Genomic DNA, 24,757 nt, shown 5'->3' with positions numbered 1-24,757 from the left:
CTCAATGGAAGAAAAAAAAAGAATTGACTGAGTTGTAATCACTTGGAGTGTCTGAAATAATTTGAATGGATGGGGATTATTTGCTTCAGAAAGTCTTTGTCTAACAGTATTCCTAGGAGCTTGGAAAGCCAGCATTCTAATCTCAAACTCTGACATTTTTTGACAAGTTGCTTTAGTTCCCAGCATCATTCTGACCTTTGTATAATGAGAATAATAATATTTATCTAGCTTAGATTAAATCTTCCATCGTATTGTTGGGAATATTTCACTTTGATAAAGTGATCTTTCCTTTCAGATTCCTTACATGCTTTACAAATAAAATTGATTTAACAGTTTGCTGTTTCCTATTGCATAGATGTAGAAACCAAGACACAGAGACATCACATTTTACTGCATATTTTGAGATTTAATAATAGCCAATATTTGCTGAGTGGTTACCTAGTGCCAGACATGGTTCGTAACCTCATTCGATTCTACAATAACCCTGCAAGGATTGTACTCCTACTTTCATAGCAAAGAAAACAGTGGCTTTAAAAGACTAAGGGAGTGTCCCAGAATCATCCAGTGAGTAGGGGGCAGTGTCCAGACCACAGTGCAAGCATCTACTGCCCCCAGCATTACCAACACCAAGACAAGTCAAAGCTGTATCTCAGCAAGGTCTCCATGAAACAAGGTCCTGGCTTGGCTGGATTTGGATTTCACTGTCCTATTGCCTGGGCTGGTTACCTGGTGGGCAATGACATTTCCATTTCTGAAGCTACTCTCAAAGAGCAACCCTTTAGTGGATACTGTATCTTTCTTTGACTACACAGCATCTGATGGCCATACTTCTGATAGCACCCTCACCCTCAGTTTGGAGGTCTGACCCTCAACAACCCCCGAGGATTCCTGTGAACTGAATGTAAAATCATCGAGCCCCCTCTGAGTCATGCTGGCTGTTTCCTGCCACCAGCTTGTGGCCTGGTTCTTTGTATCCAGCGCCACTGGTCAAAACTCCCTCTCGTCCTCTGCTCCTTGTGACCTATAGGGCGGGAATTACTGAAATACTGTGGATTAGACATTTTTCCCTTTGCCAGATGTGTGATGTCTTCGCTTCTCGGAGGTTTAATGCCAGTTCCCTCGATTCAACATAGAGACCAATTCTCCCAGTGTTTTCCACCAAAACATCTTGCTTGTACATATCAGTTCTGTTATGAAAAAATAAAACCCAAAGTAATACTTAAACCTCAAATAGACACCTCCAAACCAAAGTTGACCTGTAGCCTTGACCTCATTTCTCTTGGAAAAATTAGTGTGGAAAAAGATATTTACTTGGGTGGTGGTGGTGGTTGTTGTTGTTGCTGCTGTTGTTGTTGTTGAGACAGGGCCTTGCTCTGTCTCCCAGGCTGAATCTTGGCTCACTGCAACCTTGACCTTCCAGGCTATAGTGATCCTCCCACCTCAGCCTCCCAAATAGCTGGGACTATAAGCACATGACACCATGTCCAGCTAATTTTTGTACTTTTTTTGTAGAGACAAGGTTTCTCCACATTGCCCAGTCTGGTCTCAAACTCCTGAGTTCAGGTCAAGCAATCTGATCCACCTGCCTCAGCCTCCCAAAGTGCTGGGATTACAGGCGTGAGCCACTATGCCTAGCTGGGTTTTTCTACTTGGTTGTGGAAGACTCAGTCTTCATGGGGGCCAACAGATGGAACTGCTTTGGGAATAGCTTTGATGAATTTGGCTGTTTTAATGAATCTGGGGCCAGGTGCTGTGGCTCACGCCTGTAATCACAGCACTTTGGGAGGCCGAGGCGGCCAGATCACTTGAGGTCAGGAGGTCGAGACCAGTCTGGCCAACATGGTGAAACCCCATTTCTATTAAAAATACAAAAAAAAATTAGCCGGACGTCATGGTGGGGAGCCTCTAATCTCAGCTACTTGGGAGGCTGAGGCAGAAGACTTGCTTGAACCCAGGAGGCGGAGGTTGCAGTGAGCCGAGATCGCGCCATTGCACTCCAGCCCGGGTGACAGGGCCAGACTCTGGCTCAAAAAAAATAAATAAATAGTTTAAAAAAGTAATCTCGGGGAAAGGGGGAATAGGGAGAGATTGGTTAAAGGATAAAAAAGTTACAACTAGATAGGAGGAATAAGTTGTAGTGCTGTATAGCTCTGTGGGATGACTGTAGTTAACAATAATATACCATTTCACATAGCTAGAAGGAGGATATTGAATGTTTCCAACACAAAGAAATGAGAAAGATTTGAGATGGTGGATATGCTAATTACCCTGATTTGATCGCTATACATTATATGTATTGCAACATCTCTATGTACCCGATAGATAGATACAGTTATTATGTCCATTTAAAAATTAAAAAGAAAATAAAAGTAATCTTTCAAAGTAAGCATTTTAATGAAATCATATCACTTCTCAACTTAAAATCCTCCAGTGGTTTTCCATCATTCCGAGGACAATAATCAAAAATCATTTTTGCACTCACTCTCAAGGCTTAGCCTACCCATCTCTCCAGCCTCACCTGGCATCACATCTTCCTTGCCAATCAGTCCTGCCAGTTTTCTTTCTTATTTTTATTTTATTTTATTATTGTTATTTCTCCCTCTGGATTTTTTTTTTCAAATTTCCTCTTAGATTCAGGGAGTACATGTGCAGGTTTTTACCTGGGTATCTTGTGCCATGCTGAGGTTGAGGCTTCTGTTGAACCCATAACCCAAATAGTGAACACAGTATCCCACAGAAACTTTTTCAACCCACTCCAGTGTCTACTATTCCCATCTTTATGTCTTTATGTACCCAATGTTTAGCTCCCACTTATGAGAATGTGCTGTGTTTGGTTTTCTGTTCCTGCATTAATTCACTTAGGATCATAGCCTCCAGGGGCATCCATGTGGTTGTAAAGGACATACTATTGTTCTTTTTTATGGCTATATAGTAGTCCATGTATGTATACATTGTATATGTACCACAGTCTCTTTATTCAATCTACTGGGCACCCGTGGTGATTCCATGTCTTTGCTATTGTGAATAGTTACTGCCAGTTTCTGATCACATCACAGCCTCCCATTCTGGGCCTTTACATATCCTTCCCTCTCCCTCTCCTCTTTCTCACTTCACCTAAATACTTCTACTGATTAGTCATATTTCACTCAATTTCCCCCAGAACACTTTAAAAGACACCCAAGATTATAAAAGACCCTCTAGTATATCCTTCCATAGAACATCATTCTTTACTATTAAATTAAAGAATTTATCAAAATTTATAAAGAAATATTTGTCCATTGGTCTAAAGGTCCTCTAGACTTCTTGCCCTATGAGTGCAAGAATGAAGCTAGTCTTGCATATCACTGTATCCCTTTCATCTAAGAATGTTCTAGAAATTGGTGGTACCAAATGAATATTTTATGAATAAACAAATGAATGAATAAATTTAAGTGGGAAAATGTAATATCAACGTGTAAATAGTAGTCAATCTTTTACTTTCTCTCTTCAATATTTACTTATTGAAAAAAGCATGTATCACCTTTCTAATCAGAAAAAAATTTCCAGTTATTAAAAGTCGAAAAATAACAGATACTGGCGAGGCTGCAGAGAAGAGGAATCCTTACACATTGTTAGTGGAAATGTAAACTAGTTCAGCCCCTGTGGAAGGCAGTTTGGAAATTTCTCAAAGAACTAAAAACAGAGCTACCATTTGACCCAGCAGTTCCATTACTGGGTATATACTCACAGGAAATAGATTGTTCTACCAAATTGTTCTGCACTCTTATGTTTATAGCCACATGTTTGTTTGTTCACAGTAACAAAATCATGGAATCAATCTTGGTGCCCATCAATGGTGGATTGGATTTAAAAAAACAATGTAGTACGTATACACCATGGAATACTATGCAGCCATCAACAGAATGAAATTATGTCCTTTGCAGCAATGTGGATGCAGCAAGAGGCCATTATCCTAAGTGGATTAACGTGAAACCAAAAACCAAGTACTGCATGTTCTTACTTATAAGTGGAAGCATTGGGTGCACATGGACACAAAAATGGAAACAACAGACACTGGGGATATTAAAAGGAGGGAAGTGGGGAAAGAGCTGAAGACCTACGGGGCACTATGTTCACCATTTAGGTGATCGCTTTATTAGGAGACCTAAACCTCAGCATCACACAATATACCCACGTAACAAACCTGCATATGTAACAAACCTGCACATGTATCCCCTGAATCAAAAAAAAAAAAATCCAAAAAGAAAAGAGACATTTACTGTCTTGCTAAACACCTAAGTCTAAGAAAGATACCCAGACTCTAAAAATATATTTAGCTTAACAAATTCATATTTTAACATAAATATTCCTGCCATAATTTTCCCAATTAATTTTTTTCTTTTGTATTTTTAAAGTCTAGCTTGCTCACAACGCGTTCCAGAGACGGAAAAATAGTATATCATTTCCTAGCCATTTCTTAAATACCAAACAACATCATGAAATGTCAGATTTTGGGCTGAAATCAGAAAATATTTTTTAAGCATACTTAAAAATGTATAACAGTAATTATAATCCACCACCAAAACCAGTTTAAAAATTTTAATAGCATTTCTGGCCCAAAGTGGATAGGGGCTGAGGAGGGGGAAAAAACGCCTTCCAGCTTATTTTTTTCAAATATAAAAGCTTGCCCTGAGCAGATGTGTTTTCCACAGTGCTGTCAGCAGCAGACCTAATTGCTTTTCATGTAAATTAAGAATATGTACCTTTGTTTAAGCAGTAATCTAGGTCAAAATGACGGTGTTGGTTTATTTGTTTTAGCTTATATAGAGCTTTTGAAATGGCAGTTAGAGCATGTCATGAAAGTTATTCTTGGCTTCCATTTATTTAAGAAAACGTTCCTCTTTTAAACTTTCTTTTTTCCAAACCTCCACTTAGCAATACCAATGATCCACTCCACACATCACGAAGGCATATAAAAATACTTAACAGCTTTGATATAAGACACTTGGGATTTTGGGTTGCTGCTATATATTTTTACATCTTTTATATTTGTTAAAGCTTGATGAATCTGAGAATACGTCTAGAGGGTAAATACTGACTTGAAACCGTTTACTTTTGAGTTGCCTCACTATAATTATCATAGATTTTTTTTTCCTCTCCTCCTGGAACAGACACATTTGGGGTATTTTGGTCAAAAAAGATATAACTACTCTGATTACCAGACAAATTTTGAACATAGATTATATCATAGGGAGGGATTTCTGACCGACCCCTCCTGGTTTATGACAGCAGTGAGCTGAAGTGTATGCCACTCATCACTGGCCCCCTGTGCATGGAAAATTGTATCTCAGCAGGTGCTACCTGGAATCTGGCAAAAAGGTTTCTTCATTTGTTTGCGTGTTTGTTTTAAACACTTCCTGCCAGGGGAGTATTTTGTGAACAATACACCGTAAAGGAAGTTTATTTTTAAAGATCAAAGAACAATTTTTCTCATTTATATAATTTGCAGTAGGGTAATACATCATATGTACCCAAATCCATTATAGCTGTAATCCACTGGTTGTCATACTCTCATAAATATGATGTATTAATAATAAAATAATTTAGAAGAATTCCAGGACCCATGGAGGTCATGGAGTTATATGGATGTAAAATAAAGGCACTTTCTCTTGAGGGGACAAATTCCTTACTGCCATTTTGGTAAGGCATTTAAGCTATTTCATTCCGCTGTAAGAGAACACTGCAATAATGCACTCATGATTATATATTTCAGTTTTTAAATGTGTTGTTAACAATGAAGAAAAATATTGAATGTAAAAATCTAGATTTGGGGGAAAAAACAACATTCAAACGATTAATTATTGATCAGAAATAAAATGCAAAATCAAGAATTTGAAGAAAAAGTATTTTTTTCTTAAGAAGCTTTATTACCAAAAAACAAAAAGTCATACATTGTTTTGTATTTGTTTTGTTTACAAGAAAGTGAAAATTTTAGAATGTCTGCACTAAATACACCCATCCGGCAAAAGTTTAATGATGAGGGTCAAGGGGAAGACCATAAAACAAACAATTCAAGTGATATTAGAAATTTGAGCAATTCGAGTGATATTGGAAATTGAAACAATTAGAAACAGATTAGAAACAATTCAAGTGATATTAGAAATTGGAGCAATTCAAGTGATATTAGAAAAGTGTAAAATATTTTCTACCGGTTATGGGGATAGGTAAATCTGGACGGTTGGTTGGTTGTTTACATATTTGTGTATGCAGTATTTATTTATAATCTGTATTTTTTTAAAAAAAATGATTTATGGTATATTTCTTTATACTCAGCCTTCTTTCAAAAACAAGGTAGCTGAATCTTTTAAACATTTTTTTATTTTAATGTATGTGGGTACATAGTAGGTGTATCTATTCACGGATTCTGGAGATGTTTTGATACAAGCATGCAATGTATGATAATCACGTCAAAATGGGGTATCCATGCCCTCCAGCATCTGTGTCTTTGTGTCACAAACAATCCAATTATACTCCTTTATTTATTTTTAAATGTACAATTGTTATTATTATAGTCACCCTGTTGTGCTATCATGTATTAGGTGTTATTCATTCTTTCTAATGATTTTTTTGTGCCATTAACCATCTCCACCTACCCCTGACCCGTCTACCACCCTCCCAGCCTCTGGTTACCATCCTTCTGCTCTCAAGCTCCATAAGTTCAATCTTTTTGATTTTTAGATCCCACACACACACACAAAAAAAGTGAGATCATACGCTGCTTGTGCTTCTGTGCCTGGCTTATTTCACTTAACATAATGACCTTCAGTTCCATTCATGTTGTTGCAAATGACAGGATTGCATTCTTTTTGTGGTTGAATAGTATTCCATTGTGTGTATGTACCACTTTTTCTTTATCCATTCATCTGTTGATGCACACTTAGGTTGCTTCCAAACCTTGGCTATTGTGAACAGTGCTGTAAGTAACAAATATGGGAGTGCAGGTATCTCTTTGATATACTGATTTCTTTTCTTTTGGGTATATACCCAGCAGTGGGATTGCTGGATCATATGGTAGCTCCATTTTTAATTTTTTGAGGAAGTTCCAAACTGTTCACCAACAGTTTACAAGGGTTCCCTTTTCTCCACATTCTCATCAGCATTTGTTATTACCTGTCTTTGGATATAAGCTATTATTTGCTGGGGTAAAATGATATCTCATTTTAGTTTTGATTTGCATTTCTCTGATGATCAATGAAGTTGAGCACCTTTTCATAGGCCTGTTTGCCATTATAAGCCTTCTTTTTTATTATTTCCTTTATTGTACCCTAAGTTCTAGGGTACATGTGCACAATGTGCAGGTCTGTTACATAGGTATACATGTGTTATGTTGGTTTGCTGCACCCATCAACTCGTCATTTACGTTAGGTATTTCTCCTAATGCTATCCCTCCCCCAGCCCCCGACCCCCCTACAGGCCCCGGTGTGTGTTGTTCCCCACCCTGTGTCCCTGTGTTCTCATTGTTCAACTCCCACCTATGAGTGAGAACATGTGGTGTTTGGTTTTCTGTCCTTGTGATAGTTTGCTGAGAATGTGGTTTCCAGCTTCATCCATGTCCTGGCAAAAAAACATGAACTCATCATTTTTTATAGCTGCATAGTATTCCATGGTGTATATTTGCCACATTTTCTTAATCCAGTCTATCATTGATGGACATTTGGGTTGGTGCCATTTGTAAGTCTTCTTTTGAGAAATGTGTATTCAAATCTTTTGCCCATTTTTACTGGATTATTAGATTTTTTCTATATAGTTGTTTGAGCTCCTTATATATTCTGATTATTAATTCCTTGTCAGATGAGTAGTTTACTAATATATTCTCCCATTCTGTGGGTTGTCTCTTCACTTTATTGAAAGCTTCCTTTGCTGTGCAGAAGCTTTTAACTTGATGTGATCCCATTTATCTGTTTTTGCTTTGGTTGCCTGAGCTCATGGGATGTTACTCAAGAAATATGTGCCAAGACCAATGTCCTATAGAGTTTCCCCAGTGTTTTCTTGTAGTAGTTTCATAGTTTGCAGTCTTAGATTATGTGTTTAATCCATTTTTATTTGATTTTTGTATATGGTGACAGAGAGGGATCAAGTTTCATTCTTCTGCATATGGATAGCCAGTTTTCCCAGCACTATTTATTGAGGAGAGAATCTTTTCCCCAGTGTATGTTCTTGGAACCTTGGTTGAAAATGGTTTACTGCAGGTGTGTGGATTTGTTTCTGGGTTCTTTATTCTATTTGATCAATGTGTCTGTTTTTATGCCAGTACCATGCTGTTTTGGTTACTATACTATAGAGTATAATTTGAAGTCAAGTAATGTAATTCCTTCAGTTTTGTTCTCATTGCTTAGGATAGCTTTGGCTATTCTGGTCTTTTGTGATTCCACATAAATTTTAGGATTGTTTTTTCTATTTCTGTGAAGAATGTCATTGGTATTTTGATAGGGATTGCATTGAATCTATAGATTGCTTTGCGTAGTATAGACATTTTAACAATATTGATTCTTCCGATCCATGAACATGGAATATCTTTTCATTTTTGAGTGCCCTCTTCAATTTCTTTCATCAGCGTTTTATAGTTTTCATTATAGAGATCTTCCACTTCTTTGGTTAATTCCTAGGTATTTAACTTTATTGGTGGCTATTGTAAATGGGATTACTTTTATGATTTCTCTTCAGATTGCTCACCATTGGCATATAGAAATGCTACTGATTTTTGTATGTTGATTTTGTATGATGCAACTTAACTGAATTTGTTTATCAGTTCTAATAGTTTTTTATGGAGTCTTTAGTTTTTTCCAAATATAAAATCATATCATCTGCAAACAAGGATAATTTGACTTTGTCCTTTCCAATTCGAATGCCCTTTTTTTCCCTCTTGTCTGATTGCTGTAGCTAGGATTTTCAGTACTATATTGAATAGCAGTGATAAAAGTGGGCATCCTTGTTCTGTTCTAGATCTTAAAGGAAAGGCTTTCAGGTTTTTTTCTATTCAGTATAAGACTTGCTGTGGGTCTGTCATATATGGCTTTTATTATGTATGTTCCTTCTTTCCACAGTTTTTTAAGGGTTTTTATCACGAAGGGATGTTGAATTTCATCAAATGCTTTTTAAGCATCGGTTGAAATAATCATATTTTTTTTGTTCTTCATTTTGTCAATATGATGTATCACAATGATTGATTTGCATATGTTGAGCCATTCTTGCATCACAGAGATAAATCCCACTTGTTCAGAATGAATAGTCTTTTTAATTTATTGTCGAATTCAGTTTGCTAGTATTCTGGTGATGATTTTTGCATCAATATTCATCAGAGATATTGGCCTGTAGTTGGGTTTGTTTTTTTGATGTGGTTTTGTCTAGTTTTGATATCAGGGTAATAATTGCCTTGTAGAAATCATTAGGAAGCACTGTCTACTCCTTTACTTTTTGGAATAGTTTGAATAGGATTGATATTACTTCTTCTTTAAATGTTTGGTAGAATTCAGCAGTGAAGCTATTGGGTCCTCGGCTTTTTTTATTATGGCTTTGATCTCATTACTTATTATTGGTTTGTTCCAGTTTTGGATTTCTTCATGGTTAAATCTTGGTAGGTTGTATGTGTCTAAGAATTTGTCTGTTTCTTCTAGATGTTCCAGTTTATTGGCATATACTTGCTCATAGTAGCCACTAATGATCCTTTGAATTTCTGTGAAATCAATTGTAATGTCTCCTTTTTCATCTCTGATTTTATTTATTTGGATCTTCTCTGTTTTTCTTAGTCTGGATAAAGGCTTGCCAATTTTCCCTAACTTTTCAAAAAACCAACTCATTGTTTCATTATCGTTTGTATCATTTTCTTTATTTCAATCTCATTTATTATTTATTTTCTTCTATTAATTTGGGGTTTGGCTTACTCTTGCTTTTATAATTTGTTAAGATGCATCACTCAGTTGTTTATTTGTGTTTTTCTTCTTTTTTGATGTAGGCACTTATAACTATAAACTTCCTCTTAGTACTGCTTTTGCTGTATCTCATTGGTTTTGGTATGTTGTGTTTCCATTATCATTTGTTTCAGAAATTTTCCAACTTTCTTCTTAATTTCTTCATTGGCCCACTGGTCATTCAGGAACATATTGTTTAATCTGCATGTATTTGTATGTTTTCCAAAATTCCTCTTGCTATTGATTTCTAGTTTTATTCCATTGTGTTTGGAGAAGATGCTTGATATCGTTTCAATTTTTTAATATTTTAAGACTTGTTTTGTGACTTAACATGTGGTCTATCCTTGAGAATGATCCATGTGCTGAGGAAAAGAATGTGTATTCTGCAACCATTGGATGAAATGTTCTGTAAATATCTGTTAGGTCCGTGTAGTCTATAGTGCAGATTAAGTACTGTGTTAGTCGATTCTCACATTGCTGTAAAGAAATACCTGAGACTGGGCAATTTATAAGAAAAGCACTTTAATTGACTCACAATTCTGCAGGCTGCACAGGAAGCATACGTCTGGCATCAGCTTCTGGGGAGGCCTCAGGAAGCTTACAATCATGGCAGCAGGTGAAGGCGGAATTTGCACATCACATGGCAAAAGCGGGATCAAGAGAACAAGCAGAGGAGGAACTAAACCATTCATGATATCATGGGGTTCTCATGAATGGTTTAACACTTCCCCCTCTTGCTCCATGAACAAATCACCTCTCACCAGGCCCCCACCTCCAACACTGGGAATTCCATTTCAATGTGAGATTTGGGCAAGGACACACATCCAAACTATATCAACTCCAATGTTTCCTTTTTGATTTTCTGTTTGGAACATCTGTCAGTGCTGAAAGTGGAGTATTGAAGTCTCCAGCTATTATTGTATTTGGGGCCTCTCTTTAGCTCTATCAATATTTGCTTTATGTATCTGGGTCCTCCAGTGTGCATATGTATTTAAAATTGTTATATTCTCTTGCTGAATTGACCCCTTTATCATTATATAGTGATTGTCGTCTTATACCTTTTTGTCTTGAAATCTATTGTGTCTGATATAAGGGTAGTTGAATCTTGATGTAACTGATTTATAAAACAAACAGTTGCTTTATTAATATGACTAGGAGATGCACATGAAACATTGTAAAAGTCTTTGTATTATCCTTATATTCATACAAAGAATTGTAAAAATAAATTGAAATTGAATATGCTTAACCTTTTAAAGTTAGTATCAAACTAACAAAGCCTTCAAATATGAGTAGTTGAAAATTAGTTGGATCATTCACAATATCCAACAACTGCTAACATTCTTTCTATTGAATAAATATTCAGGTTGGAGGGACTTAGTTAACACATTTCACATATAACTGAAGTCTTCATTTTTTGGCAGAAAACACTTTACACATGCATCTCTCTCCTTTTTTTTTCCTTTTTTGGTCTGTTGTCATATGTTCAATCAATGCATCTTTGCTGTTGTTGTTGCACTTTAAGTTACAGAATACGCGTGCAGGATGTGTAGGTTTGTTACATAGGTAAACATGTGCCATGGTGGTTTCCTGCACCTATCAACTCATTACCTAGGTATTTAGCCCAGCATGCATTAGCTATTTTTCCTAATGCTCTCCCTCCTCTCACCCCACCACATGAGAGGCCCCAGTGTGTATTGTTCCCCTCCCTGTGTTCATGTGTTCTCATTGTTCAGCTCCCACTTATAAGTGAGAACATGCAGTGTTTGATTTTCTGTCCCTGCATTAGTTTGCTGAGGATAATGACTTACAGCTCCACCCATGTCCCTGCAAAGGACACGATGTTTTTCCTTTTCATGACTCCATAGTATTCCATGGTGTGTATGTACGACATTTTCTTTGTCCAGTCTATCATTGATGGACATTTGGGTTCATTCCATGTTTTTGCTATTGGGAATAGTGCTGCAATGAACATATGCGTGCATGTATCTTTATAATAGAATGATTTATGTTTCTTTAAGTATATACCCAGTAATGGGATTGTTAGGTCAAGTGGTATTTCTGGTTCTAGGTCTTTGAGGAACAGCCACACTGTCTTCCACAATAGTTGAACTAATTTACATTCCCACCAACAGCGTAAAAGCATTTCTATTTCTCCACAGCCTCAACAGCATTGTCATTTCTTGACTTTTTAACAATTGTCATTCCGACTAGTGTGAGATGGTATCTCACTGTGGTTTTGATATGCATTACTCTTATCATCAGTGATGTTCAGCTTTTTTCCGTATGTTTGTTGAGTGCATAAATATGTGTTCTTTTGAGAATTGTCTGTTTATATCCTTTGCCCATGTTTTAATGGAGTTGTTTGGTTTTTCTTGTAAATTTGTTTAAATTCCTTGTAAATTCTGAGAATTAGACCTTTGTCAGATGGATATTGCAAAAATTTTCTCCCACTCTAGGTTTTCTGTTTGCTCTGATGATAGTTTCTTTTGCTGTGCAGAAGCTCTTTAGTTTAATTACATCATATTTGTCAATTTTTGCTTTTGTTGCGGTTGCCTTTACACTTACGTCATGAAATCTTTGCCTATGCCTATGTCCTGAATGGTATTTCCTAGATTTGCTTCTAGAATTTTTATGGTTTGAGGTTTTACATTTAAGTCTTTAATCCATCTTGAGTTAATTTTTCTATAAGGTGTAAGGAAGGGTCCAGTTTTGATTTTCTGCATATGGCTAGGCAGTTGCTCAGCACCACTTATTAAATGGGGAATCCTTTCTCCATTACTTGTTTTTATCAGGTTTGTTGAAAATCAGATGATTGTAGACATGTGGCCTTATTTCTGAGTTCTCTTTTCTGTTCTTTTGATCTATGTGTCTGTTTTCGTACCAGTACCATGCTATTTTGGTTACTGTAGCCTTGTAGTATAGCTTGAAGTCAGGTGCATGATGACTCCAGCTTTGTTCTTTTTGCTTAAGATTGTCTTGGCTATATGGGGTCTTTTTTGTTCCACATGAATTTTAAAGTAATTTTTCTAATTCTGTGAAGAATGTCAATGGTAGTTTGATTGGAATAGTATTGAATCTATAAATTACTTTGGGCAGTATGACCATTTTCCTGATATTGGTTCTTCCTATCCCTGAGGATGCAGTGTTTTTCCACTTGTTTGTGTCCTCTCTGATTTCCTTGAGCAGTGGTTTGTAGTTCTCCTTGAAGAGGTCCTTCACCTCCCTTGTTAGCTGTAGGTATTTTATTCTCTTTGTAGCAATTGTGAATAGGAGTTCATTTATGATTTGGCTCTCTGCTTGTATATCATTGGTGCATAGAAATGCTTGTGATTTTTGCATATTGTTTTGTATCCTGAGACTGCTGAAGTTGCATATCAGTTTAAGAAGCCTTTGGTCTGAGACGATGGGGTTTTCTAGATATAGGATGATGTCATCTGCAAACAGACACAGTTTGATTTCCTCTCTTCCTATTTGAATACCCTCTATTTTTTCTCTTGCCTGATTGCCCTAGCCAGAGCTTCCAATACAATGCTGAATAGGAGTGGTGAGAGAGGGCATCCTTGTCTTGTGCAAGTTTTCAAGTGGAATGCTTCCAGTTTTTGCCCATTCAGTATTATATTGGCTGTGGATTTGTCATAAATGGCTCTTGCTCTTTTGAGGTATGTTACTTCAATACCTAGTTTATTGAGTTTTTAATATGAAGGGATGTTGAATTTCATCAAAGGCTTTTTCTGCATCTATTGAGATAATCATGTGGTTTTTGTCTTTAGTTCTGTTTATGTGATTAATTACATTTATTGCTTTGCATATGTTGAACCATCCTTTCATCTGGGGATGAAGGTGACTTGATCATGGTGGATAAGCCTTTTGATGTGCTGCTGGATTTGGTTTGCTGGTATTTTATTGAGGACTTTTGCATCAATGTTCATCAGGGATATTGGCCTGAAGTTTTTGTTGTTCTTGATGTATCTCTGTCAGGTTTTGGTATCAGAATGATGCTGGCTTCATAAAATCCATTAGGAAGGAGTCTCTCTTTTTCAATTGTTTGGAATAGTTTTAGAAGAAATGGTACCAGCTCCTCTTTGTACCCCTGGTAGAATTCAGTTATAAATCCATCTGGTCCTGACTTTTTATGGTTAATAGACTTTTATTACTGCCTCAATTTGATAACTTGTTATTTGTCTATTCAGGGATTCAACTTCTCCCTGATTCAGTCTTGGAAAGTGTATGTGTCCATGAATTTGTCCCTTTCTTCTAGATTTTCTAGTTTATTTGCATAGAGATGTTTATAGTATTCTCTGATGGTTGTTTGTATTTCTGTGGGCTCAGTGATGATATCCCCCTTTATCATTTTTTATTGTGTCTGAGTCTTCACTCTTTTCTTCTTTATTAGTCTAGCTAGAGGTCTATCTATTTTATTGATTTTTTCAGAAAAAAAAAAAAACAGGTCCTGGATTTGTTGATTTTTGAAGGGTTTTTGTGTGTGTGTGTGTCTCTGTCTCCCTCAGTTCCACTCTGATTTTCGTTATTTCTTGTCTTCTGCTAGCTTTGGAGTTTGTTTGTTCTTGGTTCTCTAGTTCTTCTAGTTTTGATGTTAGGATATTGATTTAAGATCTTTCTAGATTTTTGATGTGGACATTTAGTGCTATTAATTTCCCTCTTAATACTGCTTTAGCTGCATGCCAGAGATTATAGTATGTTGTCTCTTTGTTCTCATTGGTTTCAAAACACTTCTTGACGTCTGCTTTAATTTTTCTATTTACCCAGGAGCCATTCAGGAGCAAGTTGTTCAGTTTCCATGTAGTTGTGTGGTTTTGAGTGAGTTTCTTAATCTTGAATTCTAATTTGATTGTGCTGTGATCTGAGACACTGTTATGATTTCAGCTCTTCTGCATTTGCTGAGGAATGTTTTATATCCAATTATGTGATCAATTTTAGGGTGTCATGTGCACTGAGAATAATGTATATTTTGTTGGTTTGGGGAAGAGAGTTCTGTAGATATCTATCAGGTCCACTTGATCCAGAGCTGAGTTCAAGTCCTGAATATCTTTGTTAATTTTCTGTCTCAATGATTTGTCTAATATTGACAGTGAGGGGCTAAAGTCTCCCACTATTATTGTGTAGGAGTCTATGTCTCTTTATAGGTCTCTAAGAACCTGTTTTATGAATCTGGGTGCTTTTGTATTGGGTGCATATATGTTAGGATAGTTAGCAACAAGAAGTTGCATTGAACATTTTACCATTATGTAATACCCTTCTTTGTCTTTTTTGATCTTTATTGGTTTAAAGCCCATTTTGTGAAAGACTAGGATTGCAACCCCTACATTTTTCTGCTTTCCATTTGCTTAGTAAATTTTCCTCCATCCCTTTATTTTGAGCCTATATGTGTCTTTGCCTGTGAGATGGATGTATTAGTCTATTCTCACACTGCTAATAAAGACACACCCAAGACTGGGTAATTTTAAAAAGTCAAATGTACTCACAGTTGCATATGCCTGGGGAGGCCTCACAAGTGGTGGAAGGCAAAGGAGAAGCCAAGGCATGTCATACATGGTGGCAAGGCAATCATACGAGGGAATTTCCATTTATAAAACCATCAGATCTCATGAGACTTATTCACTATGACAAGAAAAGCATGGGGAAGCCAACCCCATGATTCAATTATCTCTATCTGGCCCCACCCTTGACACATGGGGATTATTGCAATTTAAGGTGAGATTTGGGGGGGGACACAGCCAAACCATCTCAATAGGTCTCTTGACTACAGCACACTAATGGGTCTTGGCTCTATCGAGCTTGCCATTCTGTGTCTTTTACTTGGGGCATTCAGCCCATTTGCATTTAAGGTTAATATTGTTATGTCTGAATTTGATCTTCTCATCATAATGCTAGCTGGCTATTTTGCAGACTTTTGATGTAGTTGCTTCATAGTGTGTCATTGGTCTGTGTACTTCAGTGTATTTTTGTAGTGGCTGGTAACAGTTTTTCCTTTCCATATTTAGTGCTTCCTTCAGGAGCTCTTGTAAGGCAGGCCTGATGGTGATGAATTCCCTCAGCATTTTGGTTGTCTGGAAAGGTTTTATTTCTTCTTCGTTTATGAAGCTTAGTTTGGCCAGACATGAAATTTTGGGTTGGAAATTATTTTATTTAAGAATGTTGAATATTGGCCCCCAATCTCTTCCAACTTGCAGGCTTTCTGCTGAAAGGTCCACTGTTAGTCTGATGGCCTTTCGTTTGTAGGTGACCTGGACTTTCTTTCTGGCTCCCCTTAACATTTTTTCCTTCATTTCAATCTTAGAGAATCTGAGGATTATGTGTCTTAGGGTTGATCTTCTCATGGAATATCTTATTGGGATTCTCTGGATTTCCTGAATTGAATGTTGGCCTGTCTTGTTAGGCTGGGGACATTCTCCTGGGGGATATCCTGAAGTGTGTTTTAACTTGGTTCCATTCTTCCCATCTCTTTCAGGTACCCCAATCAGTTGTAGGTTCAGTCTTTTTACAAAGTCTCATGGTTCTCGGTTGGGGGGTTTTATTCGTTCGTTTTCCAAATGCACCTCTTAAAATTGTGAGATACTCTAAATAGTCGTTTTGTAAGGTCTCAAATCCCACCATACCTGAAGGTTTGTTTCTATCAGAAATAATTCAAAGTTTGATTTGTTATTTAAATGATCTTTGTCTTACATGTTGAGTCCAAAGTTTAAATTTCGTCACTGCTGCTTGACATGCCAGTAAAAGCATGGCAACACAGTTTAAATCAGCAACTTGAGCTTGTTATTAAAAATACCACCAGGATAAACAAATTGGGTCAGCGAAGTTGAGAAGTATTTATATAATGTTGTTGTAATCAGTAATCAGTAAAATTAATAGCATTTTTTGGTCTCACTTGCCATTTTAATTGCAGCATTTATCTTCAGGACAAGCAACAAACTTTAGTTTTTGAAACATTAGAATTTATGAAAACATGAATTTTGGAACTCACTACCAATAGACTAAACAAAACTCTAAAAATTCTACCTGTTTGACATGCATATGACATTATCTATTGGCTAGTGTCATTAATCTCACTTCCTAAATTTCACTTGAGTCTTTTTAATGTGGGGGTTTTAGATGCCCACAGGCAACTGTTGTATCAGCAGTTCTCTTGCTTCTGCTATGGCTGTTGAAATAGCTCCCACTGAGCCTTCTGTCCTTTTTCAATCACTTTTCCAAACTGCAGTCAGGGTAATATGCTCAAAACACAAACATGATGACAATGTCTCCTGCTTAAATCCCTCCAAAGGTTTCCATTGTTCTCAGGATGAAAATCAAAATCCTAATATGCCCCACCACACACTGCTTAGTTCAGTCCCTGTGACACCCAACCTCCTGCTACACCACCAAGTCAATGGCTCTGAGCCCCAAAACTGACCTTCTCTCACCTCCTCAAACTCACCATTCTCCCTTCTATCATGGGGTCTTGTGCAGGCTCTCCCCTCCTTCTGGAAGATTCTCCATCCCAGCATCTCACTCTTGCTCTATCCAACCTAGATAAATCCCAACTTCCAGATCTGTTAGAAATGCCACTTCCTCAAGGAACCTTCACTGGGTCCCTTGGTCCTCTGTGCTGTGGTCCCACAGCACGTATCGTTGTTGTGTGTGTACAACTGCATCTGTGTGTGATAATCTGATTTTTCTTTTTTTCTGAGACGGAGTCTTGCTCTATCACCCAGGCTGGAGTGCAATGTATCATCTCTGCTCACTGCAACCTCTGCCTCCCAGGTTCAAGCGATTCTCCTACCTCAGTCTCCCGAGTAGCTGGGGTTACAGTCACCCGCCACCATGCCCAGCTAATTTTTGTATTTTTAGTAAAGATGAGGTTTCACTATGTTAGCCAGACTGGTCTGGAACTCCTGACCTCAGGTAATCCACCCACCTTGGCCTCCCAAAGTGCTGGGATTACAGGCATGAATCACCGTGCCTGACCAATAATCTAATGTCTGTCTCACTACATGAGGGCAAAGGCTGTGCCTGGCTTTAGATCCCCCAAACCTAAAATGACACATAATATGCACACAATAATATTTGATGAACAATGGAATGAAGAAATAATTGCAAACACTTTTCAAAGAATCTGGCATTTCAATTATCTAGTGTTATCTCTGCAGCATGCAAAGACCACTTGCACACATTTTGGAAACACTTTTTATAGGAACCACTGCTCTTGCTTTCTTCATGTGTTAGTCTAGTGTTAAAATGGCAAGTGAGACCCAAAAAAAAGTTACTAATTTTGCTGATTAAAAAAATTACTTAAATATTTCTCAGCCACAAGTTTATTAAACTAATTTATCTTGCTGATATTTTTTATGACAAGCTCAATTTACTTTTTGAAATTGTTTTGACAGTTAACAGATCTCAATGTATTTTTGCCAGCTTACTTCATGGTGTGTTGAAAACTGCCCTAATCTCTTAAACTTCGTCTTCCTCTTGTGTGTTATATACTTTTTATAAAGTATGAATCTTCCTTATATTCATTTATACTAACAGGATGAAAAAAATAAAAATAATGGAATTCTATATAGGTGTATTCTCATTCTGTTAAACTGTAAATAATTCATATTCTCTCCACCTTCAAACTCTTTTTTTTTTTTTTTTTTTTTGACATGGAGTCTTACTCTGTTGCCCAGTCTGGAGTGCAGTGGTGCAATCTCAGCCCACTGCAACATCCATCTCCTGGGTTCAAGCAATTCTCCTGCCTCAGGCTCCTGAGTAGCTAGGACTTACAGGCACGTGCCACCATGAACAGCTAATTTTTTATATTTTTAGTAGAGACACGTTTCACCAGGTTGGCCGGGCTGGTCTCAAACCCCTGACCTCAAGTGATCCACCGGCTTCGGCCTCCCAAATTGCTGGGATTACAGGCGTGACCCACTGCGCCCAGCCAAACTTCTTTATCAAATATATTGTAAGTACAGTTTTAGATTCTTTGGATCATATCACCAAACTTCTATATCAAATTATTTTCCTAGTAGATAGTTGTTCGATATCAGCAGAATAAAGTTTAATCATTTTTCTGCAGGAGTGAGCTACCACCTCAAGAGCAAGGCAGCAACTTTCTTTGAATTATTTGTCTGTTTGTATTGGCACATTTAACTGTTGTTTCCATACATTTTTTCCTATGGTGTTTAGCTAGTGAATTTACACAGGGAGAACCCGCATCTTACTGTTAAGCTCACTGTGATTTGTTTGAAGGTAAAATTGAAACTTGGTGAGGAGCATAGGACATACTCATACATAAAGACACTGAGGATTTAAGAAAATTTTTTAGTTTTATTTTTAGAGACAGGATCTCTCTTTGTCACCCAGGCTGGAATGCAGTGGTGCCATCATAGCTCACTGCAGCCTCAAACTCTTAGATCCATGCCATCCTCCCACTTTAGCCTCCCAGGTAGCTGGGATTACAGGTGTGTGCCACTGTGCCTGGGCCAAATTTTAACTACCTTAATGATAAAACAAAGAAACAAACAAACAAACACCTCTCATTTACTTTTTCTACTTTGCGTGATTTTGTTCAAGTATTTTTAACACATAACACATTTGTTCCATCCTGTATTGTTCATCTCCAGATAGTCTATGCTAATTGAGAAGTGAGTTGACTCTAGAAGAATATGACTAGCTTCATTCTGAGTCCAGTCTCAAAGATCCATTGGCAAAGATTCATTGATAACTTCTTCTTACCAATCAAAATTCTGTTCCTGGTCTAAAAAGCAATGATTTCCGCTAACTCGGGCAAAATTATTTCATCTTTATTTATAAATATTATTAACTATAATTTAGGATTTCAAATCATTATTAAATTTACTAGTATTCTTTTAAAGGCTTTACAAATGCTAACTCATTTTATCCACATAACAAACCCATGAGAAGGTATTTTCTGTCCATTTTAAAGTGGCAGTAATTAAGAATAGACCATTTCAGAGTCTTGCTCAAGGTTATACTGACACAGCTGTTCTGTGGCAGAGTTAGAGTCTGTTCACAGGCAGTCTGGTTGTAGGTCCTGCACATAAAGCATCTGGTACTTCACTGAGCCTATGACATCCCTGCTATAGTAGGGCCCACACTGCAACAATTACATGTGGCAAGATCTGCACAGACTTGAGTGCAAGACCAACGCAGAGCTATAGACTTCTTGAATATTTGAAAGAAACTAAAATACATATTTTATTTTATTATGATTATTCTTTGAGACGGAGTTTTGGTCTTGTTGCCCAAGCTTGAATGCAATGGCGCAATCTTGACTCACCGCAACCTCCACCTCTCAGGTACAAGTGATTCTCCTGCCTCAGCCTCCTGGTAGCTGGGATTATAGGTGCCCACCACCATGCCTGGCTAATTTTGTATTTTCTGTAGAGATGAGGTTTCTCCATGTTGGCCAGGCTAGTCTCAAACTCCTGACCTTAAGTGATTCACCCACCTTGGCCTTCCAAAGTGCTGGGATTACAGGAGTAAGCTGCTGTGCCTGGCCATAAAATAACGTATTTTAAAAGATGAAATTCATATCCAGCTTTCTAGAAACCCTAGAACACTTGGGTTTTCAAGAGCCATCTGAGGTCTGGAGCTAAAGTGTTCACTCCACCACTCACTTTATTTCCAGGGCATGGTGGCCCAAATGCCTCAAGATGTTTGAATCCTGTTTTCTTGGTTGAAAGACTTTTAAATTTTTTCTTTCAGTAGAGGAATACTGATCTGTGGACACGGATTGCCACGTACCCGAGTTAAATCACTTTTCCCTGCTGAGGAAACCTTTTCCAATGTCAGGATGCCTCATCTGTTCTCCCACTACCCCTTGATGTTTTGTAGAAAGCCCCCTTCATTGGGTTCATCACTAGCAGTTGTGTGCTGTGCCGTGGCAGCACTGGTGCAAAAAGTGTGCTTAGGTACACGGCAGTCAGTCTGATGTAGTGGGAAGGTTTTTAAATAAATAAAAACACCGATGACATATATGCAGTAAGCTATTTCAGGTTCCCACTGTGTGAAAAAATCAGATGAATTAATGCAAAAGAGAAGACAAACATGAATGATACTATAACATATGTGTAGTGATAGATATGCACATACACATACAGACATGACACACACACAGCACGAGATAGCCTGGAATAGACGATTGTCACTGACATGATTGTGAAGAAGAAAGCCCAGGAAGTAACCTCATTCCCTCCACCGATTCTTTATCTTAGAGCCACTTTCCTGTCCCTGTCTGGTACCTAGCACAATGCTTAAACGAACAAAAAGTGCTCAGCAAACATCGGTTAAATAAATTAATAATTGAAGAAAGAGAAAGAGGAAGTTCAGAAGGGAGGGAGGGAGGGAGAAAAGGAAAGGAAAGGAGAGGAGAAAAGGAGGGGATGGAGGGGATGGGAGGGGACGTAAGGGGAGGGGAGGAGACAAGAGGGCAGGGGAGGCTGAGGTGAGGCAGGGAGGTGAGGTGATAGGAGGGGAAGGGAGGACAGGGGAGAGCAGGGGAGGGGAGTGGAGAGGAGAAGAGAGGAGCGGAGAAGAGAGGAGAGGAAAGGGAGAAGGAAGGGAGAAAGGGAGGGAGGAAAGGGCTTAATCAATCAATTGAACATACAGTCTGGTTTCCGAAGTCATCTATTTCTTTCCTCTTCCCCGTATCTTCTGTGCGTTCTTGACTTTCCAGTTTTCTGCAAAGCAAATTCCTACCTTGGGTTAGTTCTCAGTGAGTGGCTTACACAGAGTTTCTTGGGAACATCATGGAAACCTCCCAACAAGGTCTAGAATAAACCTATTCTATTCCATCTCCCTAGATTTCTATTGAATCTTTTGTGCTCATCTACTTATAACACCCAATCAGCCTCTCGGGTCCTTTTTCACACTTCTCAGTTTCCCAAGTCACCAATTTCATTCATGCCACCACACCCAGCCCAGCTTTCTGAGAGAAAAACTAGTTTTCTCCCAGTTTCCATTTTTCTGATAATCATATTGCTTATCTCTTAGTCAACAAGGTTCAAAACTAAAACTAATTTCTTACTCCTTCTCTTTGCCTCTCCTAAATCCTCCATGGTTTTCTTTTTTTGTCTGTTTGTTTGCTTATTTGTTTGTTTGTGTGTTCTTGTGTTCATTTTTTGTTTCTTAATGTAAAGTGAGGATTAGGAAAAGAAGGGGGACAGAGAAAATGGGACTCACTGTTTGACACTGGAAACTACTCCAAAAGACTGAATTGCTAAAATGAGAAACTCAAGGCATTGATTTACTTTTGCTGTGACTGTGGTTTAAAATGACTGAGTGACATGCAAAAATAAGAAACTCCTGTATTTTTTTTCTTCAATATTTTACCAGAAACAAATGTTTGTAAGTTCACACTGTAATGAACCTAATCCTGGGCTCTAGGAACACAATGTAACCTAAGATGTAATTAGAAGAAAGAGAAGAAAGTCTAGTCCAGGCTATCTCGTGCTGTGTGTGAGTCATGTATGTATGTGTGTGCACGTGTCTATCCCTACACATATGTTATAGATCTTCAATGTAACCTTGATCTAATTCCTGTAACATGTCATTGGGATTTGCAACAGGGACAGGGATGAGAGGGCCTTTAAACAAGATAGAAAGGTGGCAGAGCTTAGGTAAATTCTTAAAGATTTCACTTTTTGTAATGATAAATTACCATATAAATTTATTCATTTTAAACTACTGGAAAAAAAGCAAAAACTATATGGACACATAAAATAAAGCTCAGCTTAACACACTGCTTGGGTAGCCTACAAACATTGTTCCTATGGTTATTAATAATCTTTTCTGTATAATTATAACACATCAATGGTAATCCCTTGTTATAATACAGCTGATAATTTTTAAAAAGTATTAGAACTAAAATTATTCATGTAAACCATCTTACCAAATTTTCTTCCAGTTTATGTGTTTTATTTACTTTATTCTAGATTTCCTGCTCTTCTAAGACAAAGTGATTTAGAATTTCTGTGCAAGCAAGAGAACTAAAGACCTCTTTAAAGAAGAGAAGGTAAGTCCCAGGAACCAAAATGTCTCCAGTCTTAGAGGCTTCTTCAAATATGCAGCTTGTTGGTCTTGACAAAATAAGTTAATTTCACAAAGCTACAGTTTACTTTGCAGTCCATTATTTATGCTATTACCCTTCATGAATTAGCTGTAGGTAAATGATTCCAAAAAGTATAATTAATCGGATTCTCATACTATTTCTACAGGCTTTTCTTTTTCTGGAAAATTAGATGAATGAGGACATTTGAAAGTAAAAAATCTCTGCATTTTGACTAGAGAGAATTTTCTACCAGGATAGGATAGAATGATCACAATGGATTACAGAGTGTGTATGGTGTTATATGGTGTGTGTGTGTGCATGTACACACACGTGCTTTCACCAGTTTGGAAGTGATTTGTTGGAGAGTTCTCTTGTTCTCAGGAAGTCTTAATCCTTTCTGATCAGCACTTACATGTCAACCTTAGAGAATTAAACCTGTACCTGGTTACTTTTTTTTTCTCTTCTTGATATAGCTCAATGCATTTTCTCAATGGTAACCATGGTCTAGTAATTAAAAGCCTTTGAACCTTATGAACAGATTCATTTAAAACCATATTCTGAGGGCTTTCCACAAAATGGAAAGTGTCTTCTACCAGGAAGCTACAAAAGAATTTACAAGAGAAAATCTGCTAAGTGTCCTGCTCAGGATGAGTGTACGGTAACATGCCTAGAAGATCCAGTGTCCTAGAGGAAGTCATTCACAAAGGGCCTGACTCTTTGGGCTTAATGGGTTGAACTCTGAATTTCTTTGCTTTCTCCTAATCGATGGTGTGTTTCTTATTTTAATACAAAATTTAGCAAAAAGTTTTTATGAAGTAAAGTACTTTCTACATAAATTACAAAATAAATATAAAAATATGTAGGATTGTTATTTCTTTTTGATGCTATTCATTCAAAGACAATATATTAAATTTTTAAAATCATGTCAGAAGTTTAGAGGGCATGCATACATCTTAAGAGTCTATGACAATAACTGTGGTTTTGTCACTGATATTATTTTGTGTTCAAGTTACTGGATCTGAATTAATTTTCTATCCAAAACAAGTTATCGTGTGTGTGTATGTGTGTGTAGTGTGTGAAGTTGACACTAATTCAGTATTACAAAAAGAGTTTTTTGCTATTCCATTTAAGAAGAGAAAAGATAAGATAGAAGGTCGTCTTTTTTTTTTTTTTAAGAATAAAATTGTGGTGTAATTTTGTGTAAAATAGCAGCAACTACTATTGTTTTATTTTAATATCCATATCAGGCACTGCGTTTTTACATTTCCCCTAAGGGCATCTCAGAGAAAGGGAATAAGAGAGAACTTTAATAAGCATTGCTGCATGCACACATACACATTCTTACATGCCCAGTGAGTAATTAATCAAAATGAAAATAAAACTCTGGAATGAATAGCTAGCTACGTTATGTGCCATCTTCTGCATACAGGGAAGCTCTCTTCCCTTGATCTCAATTTAGGTAACAGTGAGACTTTTATGTTAAGCTAAAACAGTTAATGCAAAGTAGATTTTAATAATTTACCGTTGTGTATTTCTTCAGTTATTGTTCTTTTAAGATCCTCTGTAAGAATTTTTGCACTATATTTTGCACAACTGCCTGTAGAAACCAAGACCCTAGAAATGTGCATGCAATATACACATAACCGAGATAAGTGATGATTTATCTAAGTTGCTCTGCTGATATTTTCCTCAAATCCTCCTCCTGACTTCTCTTTTCATTCAAATGTGAATCACAACACAAGCATACACTGTGAAA

The 24,757-nt window shown here is 37.3% G+C and overlaps 1 protein-coding gene across 8 annotated transcripts in view; it reads left to right on the top strand.

Annotated features, from left to right (window-relative positions):
- TENM3 (teneurin transmembrane protein 3) overlaps positions 1-24,757 on the top strand; it is a 1,346,134-nt gene that overhangs the window by 571,568 nt on the left and 749,809 nt on the right. For all 8 annotated transcript variants that reach the window (XM_009207910.4, XM_009207907.4, XM_009207902.4 and 5 more), the window contains exon 4: positions 22,886-22,965. The gene's annotated coding sequence lies outside the window, so the exon portion shown is untranslated. The remainder of the gene's footprint in view (positions 1-22,885; positions 22,966-24,757) is intronic.

This window comes from Papio anubis, chromosome 3 (assembly GCF_008728515.1).
Source record: "Papio anubis isolate 15944 chromosome 3, Panubis1.0, whole genome shotgun sequence".
Lineage (NCBI taxonomy): Eukaryota > Metazoa > Chordata > Mammalia > Primates > Cercopithecidae > Papio > Papio anubis.
The sequence above is the reverse complement of the archived record's forward strand: the minus strand, read 5'-3'. Positions and strand labels throughout refer to the sequence as shown.